At 38.6% G+C, this 22,249-nt stretch overlaps 1 long non-coding RNA gene across 1 annotated transcript; it reads left to right on the top strand.

Annotated features, from left to right (window-relative positions):
- Positions 1-18,977: 18,977 nt before the first annotated feature.
- LOC135291199 (uncharacterized) lies at positions 18,978-21,200 on the top strand. The gene is made up of 3 exons (XR_010354060.1): positions 18,978-19,045; positions 19,532-19,717; positions 20,896-21,200. It is a non-coding gene; the product is annotated as an uncharacterized LOC135291199 (long non-coding RNA).
- Positions 21,201-22,249: the final 1,049 nt, after the last annotated feature.

Raw genomic sequence — 22,249 nt, 5'->3', positions numbered from 1 at the left:
AGTTCCAGCATTGGCTCCTATGGAGAACAAAGATAGCAAAAAGCTTCAGGCCTTCAACAGGGAGACTTTTAGAAGACTTTTTCCTCCTGCCCAAGGAAATACCAGAACTAGGTTAGAGTATCAGGCTAAAAATATGTAAGCTAAGCAAAGAGACAATATATAAAAGGTATATTTTACAAAAAGCAAAAAACTGCCACAGCATCAATGCAAGATTCCTGCTAAAAAAAGTATGAGAAAACAAGGAATGCAAAGGGTCTAGAAGAGAGAGGACAATGAGGAAGAATTACCAATGGCTTGGAAGACACTCTGAAGAGAGATCATATAAAAGCATTTTAGTTGGAAGCACTGACCTTCCAATTGTAAAGACAGTTTTAATAAAACTCAGGAAAGAAACAAAGGCCTGAATCACTTACAGTGACTGGTCTTACTATGGACAATGACATAGTTCAGCTGCCCAGGGAAGATGAGCTTCATCTTCTCTATAAGAAAATACAGTTTAAAAAGGTCAGTGTGGTCCACACTTTTTAATTGCACCTATCTCCACAAACTCTAGCAGGAGTAGATATGTTGACCTATCTCATCATATCCATCACTCGCAAGAATGTTCTCAAGGGAATGGAATCAGCCCTAACAAGTAGAAAGCATGAGAGCAGGCATGCAATGATAGCAAGACATAGGTAAAGGACTGGTAACTATGAAGTAGTGTATGGTGGAAAAAATTAAAGAGATCTCTGGCTCCTTCTTGAAAACTGCTTTTTGATTACAGTCATAGAGGTTGGTTAAAATCTTACTTAAGACTATGCCACTCCTGACTAGTTAGATCACTTAGCAGCTTCATCCCTTTCACTGGAAGTTCATGCACATCAAAATATCTTTTAAATGCCTGCTGTACTGACATTTAGTGAAAAAAACAGCAAAAACATTATGCTGTCCTGCATGCTCTCAGACCATTCTTTTGCATGCAGAGTGTGTCAGGAATCACAAAATGGCAGAATATTCTGAGTTGGAAGGGACCCATCAGGATCCTCAATTGCAACTCCTGGCCTTGTGGAGGACACTGCAAGAATCAGAGCATGTGACTGAGAGAGTTGTCCAAAGTGTTCTGTCAGGCTTAGTGCTGTGACCACTTCCCTGGGGAGCCTGTTCAGGGTTCAACAGCCCTCTGAGGGATAAGCTTTTTCCTGATATCCAACCTAAAACTCCCCAGACTCAGCTTCATGCTATTCACTCAAAACTCATCACTGGTCATGAGAATGAAGTCTGCCGCTCCATTTCCCCTCATGAGGATGCTGCAGCCCACAATGAGATCTCCCCTCAGTATCCTCTTCTCCAGGCTGGACAAACCAAGTGATCTCATCCACTGTTCAAGATTTCCTCTTCAGATATTTCACCATCCTCTTGGCCCCACTTTGGGGGTCTCTGACAGGCTAATGTCTGTTTTAAAAACTGCACACAGAACTCAGGGTGAAGCTGCCCCAGGGCAGAGGAGAGCAGCACAATCCCCTCCTTTGCCCAGTTGGCAAGGATGTCCCTGACACCCCCCAGGACAGGATTGCCCCTCCCAGCTGCCAGGGCACTGCTGGCTCATGTTCAGCTTGCCATGACCAGGACCCCCAGGTCCTTTTCTGCAGCACTGCTCTCCAGCCTCTCATTCCCCAGTCTGTCTGTACATCCAGGGTTACCTCATTATAGGTAAGGAATCTAGTACTCGTCCTTGTTAAACTTCATACGGTGATTGCCCATCTCTCTGGTTGGTTCAGGTTACTCTGCAGGGCCTCTTTGCCTTTGAAGAAGTGAACAGTTTAGTGTCATGAGCAAACTTAGTATTACTTCCAGTTCTGCATCCAAGTTGTTTTTGAAGTTGCTGAAGAGAGCTGGCCCTAGGATGGAGTCCTGCAGAACCCCACTAGTGAAGCTCCTCTGCTCTGCTGCAGTGGTTTTATTCTCATGTCTATTGCTTCCCTGTACATAAGCCTAGAATCAAATAAGCATACAATGATTTAACTAAATCGTTTTTCTGGGTAACTGTCAATTAATCTTGGTAGTTTGAAGTCAATATAGCTAAAAAAGCAAGTAAAAAAAAAAAAGGTTGTGGGAAAATACTTCTATTTTTCTTTTATAATTTAAAATGAGAAAAAGGAAAATCTGTAATTGTGGATTGCATCAGTTCAGAGAATTAAAAGAACAGTTTCTCTGAGTTAGACCATGAAGTGGGGACTGGGAGATTTTAGGTATTAAACTGTGCTATATTGTTACAATACAATTAGAAAGTTTACTACAGTATTGTTTTCTTTTCTCTTATATTCACATGGTTTAAGTGATAATCTTGTTCATTGCATAAGTGATACTCCTTCCCTCACAGATGCCTCACAATATTTGGAGTGTGTTACCAAAGTCTTGGTTCCATTGCAGCCTCATGGTGTTGCAGCCAGTTTGCTATGGGTTATACTGTCTTGATCTCCTGAACAGGTATTTATAGAGCTTCCTCAGTAACCCACACTTGACTAATGAGATGAGAATATAAAATACTCCACCTGCCACAGCAGCCACAAAAACAGAATTAATGCGTAAGGAAAAAAGGGATAACTAGTCTCAAGGCTTCAGTGTACAGAACAAGCAAGATCAGCTAGCTGCTTATTTACCTCAGCTCCTAATGATGCTGTTTGTGAATGAGTTACTTGCTTACTCCTTTAGCCCACTAGCGGACAGTCATTCCAGGGAAAATTATGCATTACTATAATGAATATTGTTTGACATTAAAAAACATCTTATCTGTCTTTAATATTCTGGAATATAATATTCTGGAAAATCCCTCCCAGACATTATTCTCCATGTAGTATTTAAGAACAGTAAACTGCCTGTTGAGATACAGAGTAGAATAAATGCATTAAGGAGAGTTTTTTTAAGCTGTAGAGAACGTGCATTGGATACAACTAACACATATTTTTGGTCTTTTTTGTAATATGAAAGAAAAATATTTATTTATTTTATTTTACATTAAACAATTTACTTTAACAATTGTAAACTTGTGCCCATACTGTGTACTTTTGCAAGACACTGAGAAAGTTTCTCAATCTTTGAAATATGTTAGTATTCTTTACTTGAAAGATATTATACGCCAACAATCACATCTTGAATTAAAACTAGATCCATTTATTTCCCTGTTATATTTAAATTAAAGTAAATCTTAGCAATACATATCTAAACAGAATCCATTAACACTTTATGGAACCAATAAGAAGTCATGTGCCTCCTTCAAGTGGGGAAGGCTTTCAGCACAGTCAGCAAAGTGATCAACTCAAATAGTTGAGCCAAAGGGAAATCCAGAAGATTGTAACTAAAAATGTAGTCACAACTTTTTTTGCTTATAAAAGGAAAGAGTCTCAGCAGCCAGGTGGATGGAAATGTAAAGACTTTTACATTTTAAATGTTCCCATTTTAAAACTAGTTTATCAACTTTTTTTTAAAATCCACAGAGTTTTGAAGATATCATTTGCAGCTGATTTTTTAAACCAACACTTGCAGTTTTCAGTGAAGAGTGAGGAACTGACATCTGCAAGCGAGAGTTCTCACACTCAGCTACTGACTGCCAGCAGTCTTTCCATTTTCATTTCCATGGAAACTGGGCAAGAAACAGTTGTATTTCTTATATTTTTAAAAAAACCTCTTATTTTTATTCACCCAACCACTTAACTTGCAAAAATAGGAATTAGTCCAGAGCATCAAGGGGAGTTTATATGTGCTTTTAGCAGACATAGTCTAAAGCTGCCACAAGACCTAAAGTTCATTGACTGGAGCTACTTGTTGTGACATGTTTTACCTTTTTTGGTTTTGCTTACTGGTAAGTCTCAAAAACTCTGATGTTTCAGTATTAGTTTTGCTCCTTAGGTGCATACCAAGTAGAAGGCTGATAGGTAGATGTAGATTTCTTCTGTAGAGCTTTATATGCAATTTCTAGACTCTAGCCACTGTATAGCTCTGAATCTATACTTGTTTCCCCTATTTATAGCTGAAACACCACTGAAGATGGGTTCTGATTCTGAATTACTTTATTTCTTACTCAGCTTGTGCAGTCATATGTCTTCACTGAGTTTAATTAACTAATCCCATATTTACCTGAAAACAAGATTTAGATCAATTCAATTGAAGAAATGTGAATGTCAGCCAGTACTTCTGAAACCACTTCAACTGCGAGTTGTCTCAATGACAATACAGAAAAAAAATATTAGTGCAAGTTCTAGAAACCTATCTATTATAACCAAATTTACCTCTGTGAATCTGTGTTTACAAAAGGAAATATTTCTGAAAAAGAAATGCTATGCACTTTCTCTAACAGCCTTCATAGCAGTGCTGGATCTCATTAGTTTACTGGTTTTGAGGCCTAAAATATTAAAAATTAGTGAAGTAGCTGGATTAAGTGTCATTGAATCAAATGAGTAATGAAGAAATAAACCAAGAATCTATGAAAGTATTCTGATGTCTGGTAATGAAAAGTTCAGGAATTATTTGGTGATATTGTGAATAATTTAAAAAAATGGAAATTTATTCCAGCAAAATGTCAAAAATTGTGTTATGAATAATTCATAATGAATAATTCATCCATCTCCACACTATATAGAAATGTTCTTGGCATTCTGCACATACATTTATACCATTACTTTAAAGCTTCCCTTCCAATGGCTTCAAGCAGTGCTCAGCAGCTGAATAAATTCAGGACCCCCACAACTTTACAGAAGACCAAATAAACAATGCTTGCTCATGACAGCCCAACTGACACTTTCACCATGGAAGTCCAGACTGATTATGGGTGCACAGAAGCTGTTGAACGTGCTCCCTTTTCAGTGCTGGTTGTTGGACTCTCCAGGGAGAGCTTCAGGCACAGCTAATCTCTAGATTTGTGAGGCTGCATCCCCTGCTCACACACAGTAACTTTTCTAAGACACCATTCTCCCCATCTTTGACCTGCAGGGTTGTAATTCCCTCCCTGGGAGACATCTCATTGTCTGTATCACATTAAATACGACAGGTTGTTATTATACACACCACCTTATCTTTCTCTTTGAGCTGCTTCTAAAAACTCACAGGCCAGAAGTCTCCGTGCAATTAAGGAACATGCTGAATGCAGTGCTTTCAAATATGGGTCTCCCACTAGCTGCTGAAGCCTGGCATACCTTTCTTTGTTACAGCAGACTGTGGGCTGCCATATATCCGTTAGCTATGTTTTCTGGAAAAGGAAAATATTTCAGAGTTGCTTTACAATTGATGCTACAGCTTCCTCAGCTCCCATTCTAGGGAAGATGCAGCTTGAATGTCTCTTTTGACAACAGCTGTGACCTCAAAATATGCTAAAAATTATTTTTACTTTGGCCCATCTTTTTTCATTACTAACCTACACATGAAGCTGCCACATACTGTAGTGTAAAACATCATGAATGTTTTCTTTACAAGGAAACATCTCAGTTAATGCATGTAGTGCATGAAGAGACTCTTTCCTAGATGCAGAACAACAGATCACAGAAGCCCACAAATACTTCCCTTCTGCACCAATTTTGACGTTCCAAAGATTGTCTGGTGTTTTGAATAATTATATTTTAGCAAGAAGGAAGTCTGGTCATTTTTATTTCCTTTTTCAAAAATGTAAACTGCAGTGGTGATGTTCTCTATCAGATTTCCCTTTTATGTAATTTTGTAAGTTTATTATGATAGCATTCAAAAGGCTGTGCCTGAAAAGTTCTATAACATATGGCATATATTTAACATTGCTTGTGAATTAAAAATAACAACCAGCCATCTGCCTTTCTGAGCAGATTTTAACAAAGTCTAAATGAAAAGCTCAACAATGTGAATGTTGTCAATTAAAATATGAAACACTTAGGTTCATGACAGGGTAAAAGTGTTTAGACTTACCTTACTTGAACCTGAGTCACTAACAGCTTAGCCTCCATATTTGAGTAGTCACTTTATAGAGGAATAAAACATCATAGTGAGCATCAAGAGCAGGCTTTGTTTTAAGAAAATATGCACTTCAGAAGTCAGCCTATTGTCTGCTGATTCATCTCGTATGAACTGTTTGAAAAAGCGTGATTTTGGTAATTTTAACTATTTAAATTTGCATTTCTATAAAATCTCATTAAATCTTTTCAGCAGCAATTAACTGATGAGTTTGTAGATTTTACTGTACTACAGCAATACAGTATCAGCAATACCTATCCCGTTTTCTCCTTATTGAAATCAGAATTATTAATTACTGATCACTGGCTCATGTTTAGCTTCAGGGTTATTTGTTGGGGTTTTTTTCCCAAGCATGTAGGTGCTCTTCTCTTTTTTTCTTTTTTAATGAGGTTAATGAAAGTCCATTTTAAAATAAAAATAAAAATATTTCATTTTTTAAATGTCAACAAGAGACAGAGACTTTCAAATAAATCTTATACTCCTTCAATATCACTAAATTTTTTAGCTAAAATTATATACTAACTTGTCAAAAGATATAATACTAGCCTGGCTGACACTGTCTGCCCATACTATTCTGTATTTTTGTGACCTTCTAAATTTATTATTGCGTCTTTTTACCCAAACTACTTTCAACTGGTGTACCACCACCTGAAAAGAATGAGTTTTGTCCTCATAAACCAAGAATACAACTCAAAATACAAACTATAACAGAGTGTCATAAATAGGACCAAAATTTTTTAGTCTCTGCCAGCTCAGCTCTGAGTATCTTTTCTGTTGGGACTCTAGATAAGTTATTGAATAAGTAATTTTAATTCAGTGCTCATTTTGCTTTCAGCATTTTTGGTAAAACTTCAGTGACTTCCAAGAATGTAATAAAACTGTTACTACTAATAGTTAATGTAAAATTAACTATTTTAAAATAAATGTTAATATAAAACAAGTGTAAGCAAGTTCCAGTTTTTACACAGAAAAGCCCAGGTACCTTTGGAGCAGCAACATGAAGTAAGGGAGTACTGAGTTGCAGGCAACATATGTCCTAGTCAACCTAGATACCTTAAACAAGTCAAAATAGATTTGACTTAGATTTCACTGGAAAAGTGTTGGAGCAATTTTTACTATTTATTTAGCTTAGAGAAAAGACAAGTCTTATAATCATATTCTCTGCAATATGTAGAGTGGAGAGCACAACTCCAAAAATGCATCGTTAGGGAAAAATACAACTTCTTCATGAAAATGAGCTTTCTCTTTGTGAAGGTGGATTGGCATTAGAAAGTGTCTGGCGATGAACATCTTTGAATTCACAAGACATGGAAAAAAGCTTCTTCAAAAATGGAGTAACCCAATGAAGAGATGAATAAATAAAATCTTACATTGGGCACTCCAGCAAACTCATAAAGCTTCAGGAATTGTGATTCCTCACTTACATATTGTTTTGGAGGACGTTTTGATAGATACACTAGATCAAATGCATTAAAATTTCACAGCCCGCCAAGTTCAGTGTATAAGTGTTCTCTCAGAAACAATTAATTTGTCTAGCTGCAAACATTTGACAGCTTCTCTGCTGAACAGCCTGAACTTTTGGAGTGTTACCATTTCTCTGTCTTAGTCTTGTTCGATCATTTATCATCGTCTTGTTCCATTTTACCAGCTAAGTAAATAAACAAAAAAAGAAGGAAATCAAAATTACGTAATTTTTTGTCATGGACCTAGTGAAGCTTTTGTGTAACTTTCTGTGCAAGTGAGGGAGCAACAATTTGAGATAAAGAGGAGGTTTGTAGTTAAAGCACAAGAGTAGTAGTCAGGAAATGGTCTTCCTTTCTCAGTTGCCACAGGTGTTCCATGTGATCACAAGCCTGGTTTCTGCACATTGATACTTAGACTTAGCATCAATTTGGATAGAAATGGAAGCAGACGCATAATCCTCTTCATCATTTGAAAAATGAGCATCCTAATTGATCCCATAGAAAAGTCTGTGATCCTCATAACTAAGCTTGAAGGGCTCCTGGAAAGAACAAAACCATTTGTGATAACAAGGAAGTAGTTCATACTAATAAGATTATACAAATGTTGCACCTATGCATATGCAATCTCTAATTCATTCTGTACAGACCTAAGTAGATAACAGATCTTTGGAGAAAAAATGTATTACATTGACCTCCTAATTATCCTTCCTAATTATCTCTTCCACATTTGCCTCCAAATAACGATTGGTTGGTTTCTCTATATATTTTTTTTTAATTTGGCTATAGTGAAAACATATGTTAGACTGTAAGAAGCAATTTTGATTATATTTCCAAGTCGCTCTTGACAAAAAAAAAAAAAAAAAAAAAAAAAAAAAAAAAAAAAAAAAAAAAAAAAAAACCACAGTTTTAAACCAGGTAGCATTTTATGTGGAGGTTCCCTCCTTCCTTTTCATGTTTTTATGATTTGCTGGGGAACTGGAAAAATAACATTTCTTGGGTTTTGCTGCATATGTCCTTCACCTGCACACTTCATAGAATCACAGAATCACAGAACTGTTTGGGTTGTAAGGGACCTCTAGAGCTCATCTACTCCAAACACCCCTGCCAAGACGGAGTCATGTACAGCAGGTTACAGAGGAACCCATCCAGGTGGGTTTGGAATGTCTCTAGAGAGGGAAACCCCACCACCTCTCTCAGCAGCCTGTACTAGTGCTCTGACACCTTCAACATAAAGCAGTTCTTCCTCATGCTGAGGTGAAACATCTTGTGTTTTATTTTATGGCCTTTGCTCTTTGTCCTCTTACTGAGCCCCACTGAAAAGAGTCTGGACACCCATCTTGGAGATATTTACATACATTAATGCCAACCCTCTCAGTTTTCTCTTCTCCAGATTAAACAGGCCCAGCTCCCACAGTCTCTTCTCAGAAGAATGATGTTCCAGAAACTACCATCTTCATGGCCTTTACTGGACTCTCTCCAGTAGCTGCTTTTCTTCCTTGCACTAGGGGCCCAGAACAGGACCAAGTAGAAGGGGAGGATCTTCCCCCTTGACCTGTTGGCCACACTCTTACTGGTGCACCCTAGAATACCATTGGCCATAACGGCACACTGCTGGTTTGTATCATCTTGTCATCCATGAACACTGCCTGGTCTTCTCTGCAGAGCTGCTCTCCAGCAGGTCACCCTCTGACCCATGCTGCTACTTGGGATTATTCCTCACCAGGTGCAGCACCCTACACTTGCCCTGTTTTAAACTCACTGGGATTTCCTCCACCCAAATCTGCAGCCTACGAAGGTCCTGCTGAAGGTCAGCCCTCAGGTGGATCAGCCACTCTCCCCAGTTTGGTATCATCAGCAAACTTGCTGAGGGTGCATTCAATCCCTTCATCCAGGGATGAAAATGACAACACTTGAGACTTAATAAAATCTGTTGGTCTCTTCATTTGAAGATATGCTTTTGATATGTCAATTTAAAAGGCCATATCAGCTGCAACAATCTTTCCCACACTAGGCTCCATGGAGAAAGTTTCAGTGGTAAAGGTTCTGGAGTAACACCATGAACCTGTATGAATCATGGCACCTCTTGTGTGCTGTAATAGGACCTTACCACTGGGAGCTAAGAGCAGTCCATTTTCTTGTCATTTACAAAAGTAAATATTAATATTCCATCACTAAGGTATTGTTTATAAAAGGGGGGGGGGTGGGGACGGTGTCAGTTTTTGTGGTTTATGTTTTTTTTGACTTGGTTCTTTATTCAGATGGTGCTACATTTCAGAAAGTCCTCTACCATAGAATTGAAAACAAATCATCCACAACCATGTCTTTTAGATCACACTGAAATTTAAATATACTTAATAACTGTTTCTGGTTACTTTTAGTTAGGATTTAGAGAAAGAAGAAAATAAAAATCGCAGAGGGAATCCTAAATGACAATGCAGCTATAGGCAAAAGAATAAAAATAGCTATTTTTAAAAAGAAAAATACAGAAGCACAAGAAAACAAACAAACAAATAAAAGCCTCCAACCAAATAACCCACATTGGAAATCATAAACAAAAGGTTTAATTTTCACCCCAGTAGTTTCTGCGAATATATCTATCTGAAAAATAAAAAGAGTTACCAAATTCAGGTGGTGTTGGATCATCAGTAAGAACTTGTTTCAGGTTCCAACAGTTTTCAAACTCTGCTCTTTCTCTTCTTCATGCCAAGTATGTCAGCTTTAGAATGCCATGGAGAAGGGGGTCTCAGGAGGTCCCTGCTGAAAATTCCAGCCTGATGACAACAATAAGTGGTTAAACCAGAAATGAAGACATTAACATCCACTGACCATGACTCTTTCTTTCACTACCACTGAAAAAGAGAAATGACGACATCTCATTTAATCAACATGAGGGCAAAAAATCTGCTTCCTGAGGCTGCAGGTAGTGGACGTGGAGAGTACAGTGAGTACAGCCTCCTGCTTGCTTTGGCTCTCCCAAGTAAAAGTCAGTTTTACTGCTTCCGCTGTGACTGGGAGAGCTGCTGGAGGTGCCAGGTACCACAAGTCAACCCCACTCCCATCCATTCTTTTTCCCTGGTGATGCCTTTATTTTCCCTATAGCAAGAGTAGCTCCAACCACATGCCAATCCCTTTGTCTGAGTTGGCAGAATTCATCTCTCCAGAGCTGAAAAACTCTGAGCTTACCATGAATCTCAGCCATCAAACACATTGCATTTCAAGTATTTAAATGTAGTAGGAAATGCCAGCTAATTAATATGTTGTGAAATCAAAGTGATTATTTTTGAAAGTCATAATTCTTACCTTTTTTTTTCTCTCACAGTCTCTTTTTTGTAGCAACAAGTATGTTCTCAGAAAAATGCTTCATTTTTATTATTTAACTAAATTACATTTTAGAGGAGAAAAATGCTGACCAAAAAAACTCACCAAAACCACACAACAAAAGACTTTGTGTCCAGTACGAACTAGGAAAGCCCAACTTACTGTGTAAGTAAAAGCAGCAAGCTTCAAAAGCAGAAGATTTCTATTTAAGGCAAGACATTGTTTATTGCTACTATAATTTTGTCAAGACAAGCCTGTGTTGCCAGTGCTAATGACTGCCAGCTGTAACAACAGGGTTTCTTTACTGCACTCATTTTACATATTTGGGAAAATGACAGCAGTCCCTTTCATTCCAATTTTCTTTGCCTTTATTGGCAATAATATTAATAAGAATACTGATGTCTTTAGGTGGAGCATGAGTTCTTGCTATTCTACAATTCCTGCTTCCCAATTTAACTAACATCTGATGATTCTGGTAACCTGTACAGGAGGCAGAGGTCTCCTGGACATGTTTCAATTACTGTGCCTTATTAGAGGCACAGTCTAGTGTGCATCAGTAACTCAGTAGTTTTACAGTGTCCATGGCCCTGCAGTGTCAGGTGTGCTGTGCTTGAGTACCTCTGTATTTTACCACGGAAAATACAGAGGTAGTGGGACATGACAGCTGGGTGACTCCAAAATGAGAAAGGGAAAGGATTTATTTGGGGATAACTGGGTAGTCAGCACTCTAGTCTCCACTGAAGGAATGAAGAAGCAAAGCAGTGTGACCTGGGATGCAATCAGGACTTGGCAATTAGGACAACTGCTAAGCTCTTTCCTTTCATCTTTAAAGATGCCTGCGTGGTCCTAGCACATTACTGAAGCCAGAAAGGGCTACCAAGCATTATTGACAAACACCTTCCAAAACTGAAGATCCCCATGCAGCAGCACCCATTCCACAAGCCTACAGCCACCCCTGCCAAGCAAATGATAATCCAGCCTCCAAAGAGGGAACCAAGAAGACAGAAATGCACATCTTTACAACTGTGGGCAGAAAGCAAGTGCCAGCAATCTGAGATGAAAATAATAAAACATCTGGAGCTCAAGCCTTGAGTCAAACTGAAAAAAAAAAAAAAAAAAAAGGAAGGAAAGAAAAAATAATCCCAATGACACAGTAAATCCTACTGGAAGACAAAGATATGAAAAGATGTCAGAATTCCTACAGAGAAAGAGTAGCAGAAAACACTATGTCACCACCCACTCTTGGTGTCATATGCTATTGGTTGTACAGCACAGCCTAGTGATACTGTGCCTGCTCTCTGTAATTTACCTGGACAAAAAAAAGTATTTTTTTTTATCTTCATAAAGTTACATTGTGAAGGGACTTCTGAGAATATTTGTCTTGGTTTAAACCCTGTAGCCATTCTGAAGCAAATAGTTTGTGATTAAGAGATCAGTCACTCGCAATAGTGACAGATGTTGGGGTTTGACTGGGTAGTGTTCTCTCTTTTTGAAGCAAAATTTACACTAAAGCCCCCAAGCCTCACAGTAGTAATAGGTAATTCAGTTTTCAGTAGAAGTTTTGCCTGTATTCATTTTCCTATAAGATGTGCCTGTGGCCACAGCTCTCTCCATAGAGATCAGCAAGCACAACTTTCCCAGGCATTGTCCCGGGGAAGGCTATGAGGAGATCAGAGAAAAGAGTGATAAACAATGCTTATCTTCACTTGCTGCGCCTGTTGTTGTGAACATGTAGAATATGTTATGGAGATTTGGTTACCAAAGGGTGGTTTCTTAACTAGCCAATGGTGAGGGTATTTTGGAATCAAAGACCTATCTAAATCGGACTGTCTTTAGCAGCAATGAATTTCTTAATAATGTAGTGTAGTGTAGTGTAGTATAGTATAGCACAGTATAGTACAGTATAGTATAGTATAATATAGTATAATAAAGCAATTGATCAGCTTCCTGGAATCATGGAGTCAATGCTAATTATTACCCAGCAGAGACCCATGCTACGATATGTGCCCAATAAATTCTTTTTCCTTTTCACTGGCTGAATGTTGATCAAGAGCACATCTTTTTGAAGGGAAAAAACCTTTTCTCTGAGTAGTTTTAAATATAATTCGGTTTTCTCTACTGCATAATCATGATGAGCTTACCACAAGTTGCATTGATGAAAATGCAAACCAAGGGTTTTGAAAAAGTTTAGGAAGAATTAATGATCTTTCTTTTGAGCATCTATTGCAAAACCTAAAGGACTGGCATAAGGGATATATTGGGATTTGCCCTGGGAACTGAAAATTACTGGGCTTGTTATCCATCTAAACAAGTCTGGCATATAAAGTGACAAAAATAACTCTTGCCAGCTACATGTAAGATACATGCAAATTCCTTTATAAAAAAGCAATTTTTAAGGCTTTGTAGTGTAATGTTGCATAGAGGCAAATGCAACCCATATTGGTGGTGCAGGGAGAAAGGAAATTAGATTGTAAGTCTCCTAAACTGTTCCTTAACTGTTAAATTCAATTTGAGTTTACAACATTTCTCCTCCTAGAAGTAAAAAAGAAGTTGCTTTTTTATTATTTAGTTCCTACACAAAACTCTCTGTAAATATGAATTGAAAGAATCAACAGCCAGTAGAGTTTTAAATCAATCGGTAAATGTTTTTCTAGAAATAGTTTACCTTTTTGGTGTTGCTGGTGATCAGAAATAGATGGAATCTAGCTCACAAAAATGATGTTGAGGTATCCTACACTATGAAATTGTACTCCAATTCTATGGTGAGAGCACTAATTCCAGATTCTGTTACTAGTTTGTTGTACAGGTGATGTACACTGCATTTCTCTTTCCTTCCTGACATACTTTTCATAATCCTATAGCTCTCAGTTATTTTATGCGACCCAGCAAGTCTTAACAGATGAATTTACAGTGTTATCAGTCCCATCAAAAATATAAGGAAAAAAATCACACGCAAAATATGCCTTCTTTACAAGAATACAGGTTGAAACACAAACATAATACATTTGAAGAATAAAGTTTATTATATTTTCTCGGGAAATTAACAACATGAAACTGTTACACAACCACTGTGTTGGTATCCATTTAAAATTCAGCAATATTTCCCTGCTGCTGAACACAGACCAACAGAAATTTTAATAGAAATATCCACCATAGGCTTTACTAGTGTGATTTAAGAGTGGAAGTACAATACCCCTACGATCTGTGACTGGTATCTGACTTCAAGTTATGTATAAAATATATATCATGGACATGACAGAAAACTACAGTGCATTTCAGTCAAGCCACAATATAGCATTGACTTATTACAGAACACAGAAGCAATGCCACTGGTTAAGAATCAGATAAGATTCATACTGCACACTTGAGGCTTTTGAATCTATTTTCGTGTACTAAATAGCTTCTCTGAGGAGAATGATGTCTGTCTGACCCAAAGAGGAAAATGAAAGTTATCTGTTTTGACATTCATCTAAGTATGTCTCTTTTGTAAGACTGTGATATTTTGGTATTTAAAAAAAAAAAAAAGTCAAAGAATCACTGAATCTTAGTATCATAGTGAAAAAAAAAAGTAGCTTTTTTCTATATGCATTTTCCAACTATATAAATCTTTTAATACAGAAAAAACTGTTTAAAAACAAGCTTTAACTCATGGTTTGCAAATGCTTTAGCCATGTGCAGAAAAATTCATTGCCTCCCTGAACGTAATGTTCTGGTGTTGGACAGCTATGTGGCAGACTGTCGGAACCCAGTACATCCCTCTGGGTGCCCAATATCCATGGCTCAAAATCCTGGCAGAGGCTTGGAGACCCTGGTAGGAAGCCAAAGAAACTTGGGAAATCAATCTCAACACATGGAGCAAATTACCAATTTTTTATGAAGAATTACAAGTCACAAAAGTTTAAGTAGCATAACAGTAGTTGTCACTGGATAAAAAGTGGAATTTTGAAGATTTTTACTACAGGGGTCTAGGAGGCAAGGTGGAGGGATTTGGGCATTTTCCTGTTCTTCTTCCTTCTTCTTCCTAGCCTCCATCTACTTGGTGATGGTGGCACTTTGGGATTGGTGTAAATTAGAAAGTCACTGTCTAGCATAGGTGATAGGTATTGGAATATAACTGTAAATATCAAATACGTAGTTTTTAGTATAAAAGACAACACCAGCCCCGTGGGCGGGCAGTGTGCCTCAGACTGACCTGCAGAGCAGACCACGGCAGGCCAGACAGAAAATGTTTTAGATAAGAAATAATAAACAACCTTGAGAACTACAGCTGAAGACTTCTGACTCCTTCTTCGACAGCTGGGCTGGGGAAAAGAGACTTTTGAAACATCTCGGGGTCATCTTGACCAGAGGAGATCCCAAGAGCAGACATGAGGAAAGGACCAACGATATCCAACGGGAAGGACAGACTGGCCAGAAAATCAAAAACATCTAACAAGGTTAGAAGGACATCATTGATAGTCACTTTCATTTGGACATTCTCCCAGATGGAAGATGTCATCAAGTTATCTTGTTTAGTGTAAAAATGTATAATCCAAGATCATGAAAAATATCTCTTGTCTTTAAGAGCTCATGACTTTGTACAGAAATAAGAGAAGCATTCTATCTCTTATACAAATATTTCCCACCACACATCTCCTAATCTTGCGAAGGTGGCTTGCAGACTTCTTGGAATCCTGATGGCTAAACAGGATGGCTAAACATCAGGACAGGAGTCAAGCTGCTGATGTGCAAAGTAACCACCCAGGTGCAGAGGGCAGAGCACACCCACCACTTCAGGCTACAAGCTCAGTGTTGAGCAAGATGAGGGAAGAACTCTGTAAGTGGGGTACTGGGTCTTTGTCCTTATGAGCAAACTCAAGTGTGAAAACTCCCCTGCCAGAAAAGTACCCGGATGTTCATGCATAGCCTGAAGGTCTTCAACTCTGCTGACAGGCCATGATGGGCCATGACAGACTCGACTGCACTGCTGTAGGCAGCTGGCCTTAGAAGGTGTCACTGAACAGTCCTGTGATACACAACACTACCTCATTCAGCTCCTCAACCCTCAGGGGAGGTACTTGGACATTCCCACCTGAACCTGAACCCTCTGTTCTGTGGATTTCCTCCACCACTTTGTCAGGGCTTCCCTGACCCCTGACAGAGCAGGACAGCAACCACCAGATATTGCAATTGCAACACCAAGCCTTGTTGCAGGATCCAATGAATGGCAACTATATACCTTGCTACTTTCATTCCTTCTCTTGCTTTTCCCTATTTCTTTCTATCTCCCTCTACCTCACATTTGCTGTTACATAAAAATGCATGCTACTGACTTCAACATATGGTCTTGTTTGCACCTCATTTTGGGCAGACACATCTCTATAATAGGTGTTATATTTGGATCATAATATTATTAAAGTTATTTTAGTAGAGATAACCATAGACTTTTTACTATCATTTCACAAAATTCCTTTGATGAGAAGAGTAAACCAGCAAGAAACTTCATCGTTTTCTTATAGCTAATTTGCAACTCAACAATTAAGGAGTAAGAGAATACAACTGCCCAAGCTGACCAGTGTATCCTACTCTGCACACTGAAAAAAACCTCCAAAGTCTTTTGTAAAGCTCCAGAGTGCATTTATCAGCAATGGAGAGCTTACCAATGAAAGCAAAGGACACTGATTCAAGATCACTGCTTTACATTCATTCCCTGTTGTGGTCCCTCCCTGGCTCTTTGGCTGCACTCCAAAGTTTAGGTACAGTAAATATTGATCCCACTGCAAGTTTCGGAATGGCAATTTGTAGTCATATGCCTATAATTCTAATTTCCCTTTTTATTTTTTAAGTTTTTAGCTGACTTTTTTTCCACAACTTAAAAAAAAAAAAAGCTTCTTTTAGGGCTTCTTGTGATTTCTCTGGCAAATGCAAAAACCAAATTTTCAGTCAAAATTAGTTGTACTAGCCATGGACTTCTTTCATGCCATTTTCATGAGCATTTTTCTCTGATCCCCTCTTTGCCTAACATAAACCTTGACAATGTCAGTAGTGACAGCGTAGATGACCATAAGCAATTTCTAAATTTTGTGACAATAATTTCTTCCTGTTCTGACAATATAATCTCTGCAAGAAAGTAGAGAATACAGAAGTATAGTAAATTTATAATGGTATCAAGTAATTTATAGGGGTATATATTTGATCTCTAGTAAACTGTGACAAGCCTTTGACTGAAAAGACAGGTCTTTTCCCGTCATGTGTTAATATGTGGCTCTAGATATCTAGATATGTAAATATATCACTAAATCAGAAGTTTACTGTTGTGGGTTTTTCCTTTTATCAGGATTTTTACCATTGTGGAGGACTCTTTTATCAATGACTTCAGCTTCTGTATTGTAGCATACCTCTCCAAGTACTTGCATCTCATTTACAAGAAAACACAACACTAGGTCAAAAGCTGGTGTGGCAAAGTGTTGAATATAGAGCTCAGTTCTTTAAAGAAGAATTTACTCTTTTTAACTGGACATGAAGTCTTATTCTTGTGGTGCCCTCATGGTTTCATACCTCTTGACATAAGTGTTATGCCTTTTTACTAACACAGTAGTAGGTTATACTGTGCTCAACCTCTTGTGCCCGAGCCCCTGAGTGCCTCACTGACTTCATCTGGGAAGGTTCTCATGAGAGGCTGTGTGCAAAGGTTCATAATGAGACCTCCAACAAATACCAGTAAAACTGTAACTGACAGCATTGTGACTGAAATGGGTACTGTGTGTGTGTATGTGTGTGTGTGTCTGTGTGTTCAAAATAGTAGCAGAATGCTGACATTTTTTGAAGGGAAATACAAGGAAATCAAATCTGCTTCTTCTTCTGCTTCTAGCACACTTGTAGCATTTTGTTTGGGGCGGGGGGGGGGGGGGGGGTGCGGGGAGGGCACGCTGGGGAGTCCCTGGAAAGCCCCCTAAACTGAGGGTTCGCTGGTAGCAGCAGGCCGGCAAGGAGACTCCACACAGCTTTGAGGGGGCTGATTAGATGAAGGTTTATTGGGGGTCCCATCCCCAGGAGCAGCATGGTTTGTGAGGGAGAAGGGGAAAGGGGAAGTGAGGGGGAGAGAGAAGGGGCCTAGGGGAGGGAAGGGCCGAGAGAGGAGGAGAAGGGCTAAGAGAGGAGAAAGGCTAAGAGAGTGACTGGTCTCGCTTGCACGGTTTAAGAGGGAGATTGAAAGTGGGCGCAGAGCCAGATTTGTGCCAATGGGCTTACAGATACAGGATGGTGCCGGGCAGGACCATAGGCTTAGAATATACCATACATTTTGGAGGGGTGAGACAGAGCATACCATTTAAATAGACACTAGATTATATTTGCCATTTAATTCAGCTAAGCAAGTTCACACAACTGGGCTGATAGTCATACTTCAATTATGCTTGTTTTTCTGCTAGCTCTGATGACTTTTGTCATCAAAAAGAGGTCTTCATTGAAATCCAAAGCCACAGCACATAATGTTTTCAAGAATTGGTGATAGCAGTGCAACCACATTTATGTTCTTAATAAAGTCAACCTTTTTAGAAACAGACAGGAAGTCTGTAAGCAAGAGTAAGAGGAGATGTGCTTCAGCTTTGTATATTGCAGTACTTGCCATGTCCTTCAAAATGTGATGGCAGGGCAAAATGACTTAGAGTAAATGAGACACAATGAATGAACCTTTTAACTTCTTAATCTCCTGTGGTGATCAGAGCCCTTTGTCCTGTACATATATGTGTTTTGGCCAAGGATGTGAGGGAGAGAGAGCCTTTAGAGCCTTTAGCCATATAGACGTGTCTGGGTCCTACATTACCCACTTCATCACTGGGGGGCAGAAGTAAGGGATACTCACTTTTGAGAAAAAAGGGGTATGACTTTGGGTGAGAAAAAAAGGGGGTCAAGAGGGATCTGTGGGCATTTTATCCTTTTCTGGGGGACAGAATGGCAAATGGAGCAGTTTGTCCCATCTTGTTTTTCATTGTCCGAGACTGGGAGGGAGCAAACATGCATGTGGACGGGGTGGGGGCCATTTTGTTCTTTGTCTCAGAGGGACACATGGCACCAGACCAGGTCAGATAGTTTGGTGAGCATTTTTTGTATGTAAATCATCCTCTTTTTTACTTTTGTTATTAATATCAATGCTGTTACTTTGGGTTTTTATCTTATTGCTATTTGCAGTAAATGGGTCTTACCTCTGGATTTCTGCCTTTTGTCTCTTCCACTGGACTGGGTGGGGTAGCTAAGCAGTTCCATGGGGCTTAGTTTCCAGCTGGGCTTAAACCATGACAGCACTTTACATTTGTCTATTAGACTTGATTGAGGTAGTTGTAGATGATTGTCTGCCTAGTTCTTGACTGCGTAAGAAATGTTGCATAGAAATGAGCATTGGTATATCTGCCTTTCAGACAAAAAAATAACCTATTGTTTAAATGAGGCTATATGTTTGATTACTTTGCATGTCAGCCACTTATTTTATTGCTGACAATGTATCAGTTAATACCAATCTTTTAGACAAACAACAATCAATGTTCTGTAGCTGGATGTCACTTGTAAAGTACAAAGTAAAAAACTTTGCCTAAAGTGCTCTCTGTATTTGTTTTAAAGCAGAAAAACTTATTTAACAAGTATGATAACAGAAAGAAAACTGAATTTATTGTTTTACAAGTTGAATATATCTGAGCACCATGAAATATTAATTTTAAAATCATATCCAGAATTAAACAGTTACACTACTTTGTGAGAATTCAAACCTCAATAACTACAATTCTACAGTAAATAACTCTCTTACAGGGTACTTCTTCTTTCAGGGACACTTCAAAGCAGAAGACTAACCTGGGCACTACTACTTCAGGGTAGTTTCCCTGAAGAAAGTCTTTTATTCCTTCAATACAGTGGAAGAGAAAGAGGAGGAAAATTGACACTTGTAGGTTCATGTTGGTCTTAACTATCCTTAAAGCTTCAAAAGATTTGCCTCTAAGACAAGTCTAAGTAAGGTAATTTTACATGAAAGAAATAGTGAGTAAATAAACTGGGAAAATATTTTCTGTTATAAATGTGGTCAGACAACCAGAAAGACTGGTGAGATGAAAGCAGATATTAAAACTGTTACTTATCTACAGGAAGGATCCCTTCAGAGAGAAGAGCTTCAGAATACAAGAAGCATTCAATTTCATAGATGCTTTCAAGCAGTATTGTTACCTAGCTGCTGAGCAATTGATTTTATCTAAAAATGTTCCTGGCACCTAGAAGACACTTAAGAAAGACATGTCAACAGCTTCTTCTCCACCTGAGATGTTTCCCATCTGAGAGTTCAGGAATTTTTGATTTATGGTTTCAAGCCCTTTTTAAAATACTTTCCCAAATGGTCCAGTTTCAATTTTCTAATTGAGTTTTTAATTTATAGACTGGGCCTTCTTCATTTTAATGGACTTGACCTATAAAGACAACAAACCAGGCAAATACTAGGATGAATATTTTGAAATGGCTTGGGGGACTTCTTTTTCCTCATTTAACTTTTCTTATGCAAAGTTTTATGTCAATATTTACCCATAAATCAAATGCTCGGTGGAACTATCAGCACAATATATCACTGAGTCCATTAGGAACTGATGAGATATATTGAAAGTGTGACAGAATAAGTTCAGACTTACTTGCTGAGTTTTGGTGCCTAAACATGCTTATTTTCTGACCTCAGATCTCCAGCAAAAAGAAATATCTCTCCTAAGCTAAACTGGCAAAAAACCAGCAGGCTGCTAACACTTTGAAAACTGTTGCTTTGGCAGAAACACCAAAAACGTCCTCTCTGGATTAAAACAATATTGAATATTGGTATTTGATTTGATGACATACAATTAGTACAGTAAATGTTTGTATATATACATGTACTTTTGTCACTAGGGAATAGAGTGCATTAGACTTGCCTTTTGTAAGGCACTTGCCATTCTAATGTAATGCTGTCAAATAGTCAAAAATACTGGCAACATTATGTTTCATAAAACTCAGCTTTTAAAAGACTGGGTAAATAGCATGATCAGGTAAGATGGTTATGTGCATTCTTCCTGCTCTTTCTTTATACAGACATTTATCACATGTCAGTTAAAATAGATAAAATAGATAAAATAGGCTTGAAAGTCACTTGAAGAGTAATGTTCTTTTTTTCCTTTCTCTAAAGCTGTTGACTCCCTGACTTCATCTATGTGACCAAAAAGATTTGAGGGAGCCATGCACATGAGAGAAATGTTTACCTCCTTTACTATACATCAGAAGAGAAGATGTGATGATGATTCCTTAAGAACTGAAGCATGTAAACATCAAACAGGATAGACAGTCAAGTTAGTTAGACAGTCAACTTAGATTAAAAAGCCAATTGCTGTTTCATTGACATTGGAACTGTATCAGACCAAAAGCAGTTATAAAATGGTTCCTAATCTATGTTATAAAAGTGGGCAATAAAATAGGTCATATAGTCTTCATTCGTTTTCTTTGCCTGGGTAAGACATGAGATATTCAGTGCTTATCAGGTTTCCACACATCCATCAGTTCTTTTACCCCCATGCTTTTTTGCACTACTGCGTAATTTCAGTCAAACTTGACCAGTCTCAATCACAATTAAGTTTCTCTGAATACAGAAAAAATCACTGATTGGTTAAACAGTAACACCCCTAGCTGAGGATAAGTTGGGTGAAAATCAGATATTGCATTCTCAATTTTCACCTTACTTTCTGGCTAGCCAGCCAAAACAAATATAGCACCGGAAATTCACCCAGCATGGCTAGTCACCTTGATCATTGGTACTGTCAGAAAAGATAGGAGGCTGCTAAGAATTGAAATACTGTGATAGAAAAAGGGATATAAGGGTAAAAGGACACAAAATATGTGAAAGTTTAATTAACTAATGGTCTTTACTATGTGTCATGGGTACGGAGACAAGGGCATTGAGGGTTTCTGTGCTGTCTATTCAAGTACCATTTATGTTACAGCCGTTGGTTTGGTTCTGGCAGGGAAAAAGCCATGGCCACAAATGGAAAGGGGTCCATTTATTCTGGCTCACTGAAATGAAGGGCAGACCCTGGCACCACACAACCAGCAGGTCTTTTCCCATTTCCAAGCCTTTCCAGGACACATCTGCAGGACAAGTCAGTGAGGAGATGCAGCAGGGCCATTCCCAAGCCAGACAGTGCTGAAGTGACAGCTCCGGAACTGCAGCTGGGACTAGCGGGGCAAGGGGCACCGTTCTTTGGTGACCAGTGAGTGCATTTCCTTCAGCCCCCTCAGCATCCTAGCAGTGGCCCAAGACTGCACTGACACCAACTGAGTCCAGTGGGTGGCAGGAGGAGGCAGCAAGCAGCAGTGCTGACCACACACACACATAGACAATCACACACACACCACCAAGGCTGCTGAAAGGAAGCAGGACTGAAACAAATAAGGGCAGTAGAACTAGAACAGAACAGCAGAAATATTCTATTTTGGAGAAACAGATGAAATATGTAACTCAGGCAAATATGAGTGAGGCAAAATGCAAG

Source organism: Passer domesticus, chromosome Z (genome assembly GCF_036417665.1).
Source record: "Passer domesticus isolate bPasDom1 chromosome Z, bPasDom1.hap1, whole genome shotgun sequence".
Lineage (NCBI taxonomy): Eukaryota > Metazoa > Chordata > Aves > Passeriformes > Passeridae > Passer > Passer domesticus.
This window is presented reverse-complemented; position numbering and strand designations above follow the sequence as displayed.